The sequence below is a fragment of the Chrysochloris asiatica genome, unplaced genomic scaffold (genome assembly GCF_000296735.1).
Source record: "Chrysochloris asiatica unplaced genomic scaffold, ChrAsi1.0 scaffold00320, whole genome shotgun sequence".
Classification (NCBI taxonomy): Eukaryota; Metazoa; Chordata; class Mammalia; order Afrosoricida; family Chrysochloridae; genus Chrysochloris; species Chrysochloris asiatica.
In genome coordinates this window covers 770,166-777,906 of record NW_006408838.1, presented here as the reverse complement: position 1 = coordinate 777,906, position 7,741 = coordinate 770,166, and positions in this window count along the sequence as shown.

Sequence of the window (7,741 nt, the reverse complement as noted above, 5' to 3'; positions counted from 1 at the left end):
CATAGCCTTCGGTATGGATTAAATCTCAATGTAGAGTAAGCAAAAATCCTAACCACTGGACCAATAAACAACATCTTATCAATGAAGAAAAAAATTGAAGTTGTCAAGGACTTTGTTCTTATTGGATCAACTATCAACACTCATGGAAGCAGCAGTCAAGAGATCAGACAACGTATTGCATTAGGCAAATCTGCTGCACAAGACCTTTTAAAAGTGTTGAAGAGCAAAGATGTCAGCTTGAGGACTAAGGTGCACCTGACCCAAACCATGATATTTTCAATAACTTCATATGCATGCAAAAGCTGGACAGTGAATAAGGAGGACTGTAGAAGAATTGATGATCTTGAGTTCTGGTGTTGGAGATTATTGAAAGTGCCTTGCGCAGCTAAAAGAACCAACAGATTTGTGTTGAAAGAAGTGCAGCCAGAGTGCTCCTTGGAGGCCAGGATGGCCAAACTTCATGTCTCATACTTTGGACATACTGTCAGGAGGGACCATTTACTGGAGAAGGATATCATGTTTGGTAAGGTGGAGGGTCAGAGAAAAAGAGGAAGAGTCCCCAGTGAGATGGAATGGCAAAATGGCAGTATCAATGCACTCAAGCGTGGTAACAATTGTGAAGCTGGCCCAGAACTGGGCAGTGTTTCGTTCTGTTGTGCATAGGGTCACTATTAGTTGGTACCTCTTCGGTGGCACCTAACAACAACGACAAAAACATCGGAACGAACATGTCTCTGGATAAGGACATCATACTTGTTAAAGTGAAAGGTCAGCAAATAAGAGGAATACTTCCTTCCCCCACCTGCACCAAAGGGATGTAATGATACATTGGCTCAGAAGTAACAATAATTGTGAGAATTTTGAAGGACGAGGCAATATTTCATTTGATCAACAGCTCCTAAAATTAACAACAGTATTTTAGAATATCTATAAAATATTTCCACACCTGTCTGATTGATTATTGAACAGTCGTGACATGCCTCTTGCTATGATGCTGAAAGCTACATCACCAGTATTTCAAATATCAGCCAGGTTACCAAAGATAAGCAGGTGTTGTCAGCAGAGTTTCCATAGTACGACAGACTAGAAAAGAAGATCTATTGATATACATCTGAAAATTAGCCAATGAAAACCCTATGGATCACAAAATACTGTCTAAGACTTCCACTCACTTACTTTGGATGCATCCTCAGGAGGGACTGATTGCTGATGAAGGACATCATGTTTGGAAAGGTGGAAGGTCAGCACAGAGGAAGTAAGTCCTCAGTGATTGACACGGTTGGCAAAGCAGTGGACTCAAATATACCAACAGTCATGAAGCTGGCACAGCAATGGGAACACTTAGTCTGTTACATGCATGGGTTTGCCATAAATTGAAACCCAGCCCATGACAGCTAACAACAACTCAAAATATCCAGACCAGCACAATCTCTCTTTTTCTCCCTCTGCCTCTCCACCCCATTTTCCCTGCTCCAACCTAGCAGCATTAGCAAACTGCAAGAAAAGTACATCTGAGAAGCATGGCAGCTAGCTTTCTCTAGTCATCATGGAGTTCTCAGAACATAATGTGCTTCACACTGACTGGCAGACACATTAATGCCAACACTTAAGGATGTTTCTAAATGTCCAAAGAAATGTCTGTCACTCTCTTAGTCTTCTATCTCTTTAACAGTCTCTCTTTGAGGATCCTAATCCCATTGTGCGCCATATTAGAGGAGGAAAAAAGAGTTTACTAGAACAAATTAGCAGTTAAGATTTCCTCTAGCAAAGTTTTGATATTGAACAATATATATATATATATGTTTCTGCCCTGACATTTTATTTTGTGGAGTAAGCAACATCTGAAGAAAAATCTATACATATGTAAAAGCTCTTTTTCATCACATAAAAACTAAGAATATTTCATGTATCCAACTTTATTCCTGCAGAAGCAATGAAGTAGCAAAGAAATAGCCTTGGAATGGATATAAGAAGCCCTCTCATCATTCTTAATCAGGTGGCTTTGTCTTGCCTCTTCTGAGCCACCAGTTTTATGATGCCTGAGGCAATACTGCTTACCCACAGTAGCCCCTCTGCCATAAGTGACCGCATTGGTACCACGTGACCCATGCTTTATCTTCAACCACAGTTAATTAGATCAGAAATATGTTCTATCAAAATGGCAATCCAGCTGTAGGTTGGACTGAGCTCTCTGATTATCATATTATCATTACCAGTGGAAAAGATCGTCTAAACCAATAAAATTTAATTTTTCAGAATTTGGCACAAGGAGACACAGAAATTCAGGCAGCTAGACATAGACCAGCAGTTTAAATGGGCACTAAGACATATCATGGCACAGCGGACAAATTTTCCAGTTAATATATTATGTATGTTGATATTTTCAGGGATCAAAAATTATGAGAAAGCAGTAAAGTGATAGATGAGAGGAAACATTCAGAGAGAGAGAGATAGAGACTCACTCCAGGTCTTTATCCTCTGCCCTCTACCTCAGCTCATGCCTCCCACTTAGATCCCAACACTATTTCCTTTCCAAAAAAGACCCCATTTGGCATGAGGTTAAGATCCCCCATCCTAAGCAATCCTGGTACTTTATCTCATGCTCTATGAGCCACTTGCCTTTCCAGTGAAATATCAAAGGGCTGAACTGAAATGTAAGATTTTACCTACAGCAGGGGTGAGGAAACACCATTTGGTCCATTTGGTCTGACACTGTTAATGCAATCACAGTTCCCAGCCATCACAGTAGGGATGAATTAACTAAATGTTTGACCAAATATAGCAGGCTATTTGTAAATGGTGTTATAAATTTTGGCAGAAAAAAAGATTCCCCACCCCTGATTGATGGAAGACAGAAAAAGTAACAGAGACAAACACCTAAGGAAATTGCCAATGACAACTTTACAGGCTGAATCCAGCTTTTGTATTGCCATGATTTTTGAAAAATACGTTTGTTTTTCAAAATGTTTTTCAAAAAAAAACGTTTGTTTTGAAAAACACTTTCAGAGCTTAGTAGTTCTTCATGCATGTAGCACTATTAAAAATGTCCTCACTAGCCCCTTTCAGACTGAATCCATCTCATACTTTAACTTGCTCTCTTCTATCTGTTTTTAATTCTAATTATGTTAATTCTTCAAGTTCACTTCTAGTTCTTGGAGTGTGAACCAAGTCAGTCACAACTTTTACTTCTTGCTATCCTCTTCAATGAAAAACTGAGAAGAATAGGTAGAAAAACTTAGGTTTTTTATAGTTCTAATATCCCATGATTCTTTAGGTTAAGATGTACTAACCACATTTACTTGATAACTGGAAACATGGAAAACATATTAATAATAATAATAATAATAATAATTTTTTAAGGTTTTGTATACTTCTGATAACAGATATGGATTTGGGAAGGAAATAGCTTAAGGAGAACTTTGAGGATTTTTTAATTATCTTCCCAAGTAAGATAAATTATATTTATCCAGAGAAAAAATGGATCTGAAAAGAAGGCTTAGTGATGGAATTCTAAAAGTCTAAAGTATGATACCTCTAGCCCAGTTGCTGTTTGGTGTCATAAAGTTGCCTTTGATTCACAGTCATCCCATGTGACAGTATAGAAAGTCTCCCAAGGCTTTGCCAGGGTGCAGTCTTTATAGAAACAGTTCACCAGGTCTTTCCCCTCAGAGCTACTGAATGGATTTTAACTGTCAACCTTTCTAGTGACAGCTCAGCACTTAAACATTATTCTACCAGAGTGTTCTTCACTAACACTAATATCTTATATATGTTGTTGTTAAAGTGTCGTCGAGTCGATTCCGACCCATAGTGACCCTGCACAGGGTTTCCGAGGCTGTAAATCTTTACGGAAGCAGAAAGCCTCATCTTTCTCCCACAGAGTGGCTGATAGTTTCAAACTGCTGACCTAGCAGTTCACAGCCTGATTCGTAACCGCTATGCTACCAGAGCTCTTATATACAATGTACCCAAAACCTGCCACCTCCTTCTAGAGGAACACCCAACACAGCACTCACTATGTAAAATTTTAAATCAGGAAATCAAATTTTCATAGATAAAATGTGTTAAAAAATGTGTAAAAATGGGTTAAAAAATGTGTAAACTATTAACCAGTAAGATGAATCAATCAAACTGATCAACTTTAGTGAGCATGCTGTTGTTAAGTGCTGTTGAGTTGGTTCCAACTCATAATGACCCTTTGTAGGGTGTCTAAGGAGCAACTGCTAGGTATGAACCTCTGACCTTGCACTTAGCACTTCTGTTTTTATCCTACAGCACCACATCAGGACTCCAATGAGCATGTTGTTGTTGTTTGTTGTTAAATGCCTTCTAGTCTGTTCAGACCCCTAACAACTCTGTATAGAGTTTCCCGGGAATGCTGGTGAACTTGAACTGTTGATCTTGTAGTTCAAGCTGACTTTGTAATCCAGTGCATTAACCCATAGTGCAACACCAGGACTCCAATGAGTATGTAGTCATGTTGAAAAATGGGCAAACAGTAAAAAAAATCATAAGTATTTGCAAGACTCACAGAGATTGTTTGGGGAGTTTGGGGTTTTTGTTTGTTTGTTTGTTTGTTTTTACCTATATAAGAGTATTTATCTTCAGGTTTAGCTCTTCACTCATATCCTGCGGGATTTGGAGTGAGATTGTCTTCACACAAACAGAAGGTGTTGGTTTACCCCATGCCGGGGACCAGCCTCTACAATTTGTGAGAGCTCGGAGGGGGGTACAGAGTTGGTGAAACACACACACAGACAGAGTCTATGGGTCGTGAGTCTTAGGCAGATGATGATGACTTCTCTTTACTCAGGCAGATGACTTCTCTTTACTCAAAAGTTTTTTGCTTCTTATATACTATTAGGATTTCTCTATAGTCACATACAATCAATTGCAATTTAACTAAGTATTACATTCTTTGTGTTCAACAAACATTCAGGTTACAACAAAAAAGAAACATCAGAACACTCCCTTGATTCTTATAGTATCCTGTTCCTTTGCATCCCCTAATTATCCTGATAACATCGGGTTTATTTCCGTATTTTGTCTTCTCTAATCCTCCCAAGAATGTCAAATCAACTTTTAAGCAAACTTCTATATTTTAATTTGCATTTTTACTCTCATCTATCACTTCTTATAGCTTCATTAATCACAATCCGTAATCACAACAGTATTTTTATAAAATTACCTAAAGTTTCATAGTCAAAAACAAAGCAGTAATTCCCCTATACTAATAATTTCCCAAAACCTTTAGTTAAATTTCTACCCACCTTCCTATGTGTTCCTACAGCTCTTGATTGGTTTTTTGCTATCTTCCGAGTGCCTCAGTGTCTCTTGCACTACCAACTGAGCAGGATGTTGATTGAAAGATTGTTTTTTATCTATCCTTCAGGTGCCTCAGTGTCTACTAAGAAGGATGTAATCTTAAACTTGAAAAGCTTTTAGCTGATATGGCTTTTCCTAATCTACTTATTGTAGATGTAAAAAGCAACTATTATAACTTTACATGATTAAATTTAGTGTGAGAGTGTCTAAATGTAATTTTAATTTTTGCTATGATTATTGAAAAATTCTACTAAAAACTTCTATAATAAAATCAAGAAAAATTAAAAATAAACTATTCATAAAAGGAAAAAACAGAAACTGCAAGGCTTTTGGGGCTTTGCCAACCAAGGAGACACTCATTGTCACTTTGCTAAACAATGAGCTTTTTCATGCTTAGGGTCTCTCACCATTCCATTCCTTGATGGCATGGCTTCCGACAACCCCAGCCAGCACACTTATATGGAGAGAAGTTAATGGGCAGGATGAAGCTGAATGCTCAGAGGTGTAGTATCAGACACCATAATGACAAGGAGTGGGGCAATGATAGCTCAGGGGTAGAATTATCACCTTCCATGCCATCAAGTCGATAGCGACCTTATGCAAAATAGAACGAAACACTGCCTGGTCCTGCGTCAACCTCACCATCATTCTATGTAGAGCCCATTGCTGTTTCCACTGTACCAGTCCATCTAACTGGGTGTCTTCCTCTTTTTCTCCTACCCTTTACTTTACCAAAGATGATATCCTTCTCCAGGAATTGGTCCCTCTCTATGCAGGAGACCCAGGTTCAATTCTCAGTCAAAACAACCCCTGAACTATAACAGCCCATCTACCAGTAGAGGCTTGCATGTTGCTCTGATGCTGAAGAGGTTTCAGCAGAGCACCCAGACTTAAGACCAGAACTTTGAAGAAGTTCTTTCTGGTTTGATGCCCTTAGACTAGGAAGAAAGGCCTGATGATCTACTTCTAAAATTCAGCCAATGAAAAGTACAGATGGCAACTGTCTGATCTATTCCAGTCATAAGGATGGTACAGGATTAGGTAATATCTCATCCAATAACAACACCAATGAACAGGTCAGGACTCTGGGTTTGAACAGATGCACAGAAAAATGCCAGCCATGTAGCATCTAACCTTAAGGAGAAATGTGTCTCAACTCTACCTCTCTACTCTAGAACTGGGCAGACCACCTCTGTGCGAAAACAGGAATTGGCAGCAATAGAGGAAACATATTTCAGAAATTTTCAGTACATAAATGTCAAATCGTATTAGTCTTGTACTTTTCCCTTCATTGCACCATAATTTAATGCAGTTTTATTATGCAGATTCACTGCAAACACAGTTCTCTACATCACTGCCAAACATTCTTAGTGCCGCAATGGTAGTCAAGTCATTCCAACAGGAAAATGTTGTACCTTGAGGACAGAAATGGGAACCAATATATAATTTTAAGACATTCATCTTGCTTAGTATACTGATGTCTTGAAAAAGCACACAATAAATAATACCTGAAGGTGGCATCATTCTGTGCCAAGTTAATCAGAAGGAAAACATGTTATGAGCGTAACTATAAAGGATTCAGATTTGAAGTAAGACTCTGGCTCTACAATTTCCAGTCCACTTTGTTTATGCTTATGCTTGTTTTTCTGTTGTTGTTGTCTTTAAACAAACACACAGTTTATGCTTGTTCCTTTTTATTTACAAGTATTACCATAGCATAGTGTTTCAAGATTAACTACCAGTCTTATTGCAAATAGTGCATTGTATTCATCACATTTGTGAGGATTTCTCAATTAATAGGATAAGGTGAGTCATGAAAGAAGATCATCTTGAGTGCATGCACACATATACACATACAAGTGACTTAAGGAATGGATGCTTAAGCATCATAAACAATCAATAAGTTAGCTGAACCATTTCCAAGGAGCCTAATGACACTTTGAAAAATTTCAACTGTCTAACTACATACTGAACTCATTAACTTTATGAAATTGCAATAGAATTCACTAATGTTCCTTAAACAGGGCAATTACTCCAAACCCCACTTCTAGTAAATGTGGTTCAAATAATGCCTACATGGCAGTGGACTGGAAGTCTTCATTTCTAACAAATGAAAAAGTGGCACAGTGGTTAAAGCATTGAACTGCTAATTGAAAGGTCAGTAGTTCAAACCCACCAGTCACTCAATAGGAGGGAAATGCAACAGTCAACTTCCATTAAGATTTACAGCCTTAGAAACTATATGGGTCAGTTATACCCTGTCCTCTACAGACACTACGAGTCAGAACTGACTCAACAGAAGTGGTTGGTTTGGGTTTGGGTTGAGAATATTAAAATCCTGACACAGGACATTTTATTTCTCTCTTAGAATTAATTTCTATTTAAAGGAGCATATGCTTATTTCTGAGTCCTGGTG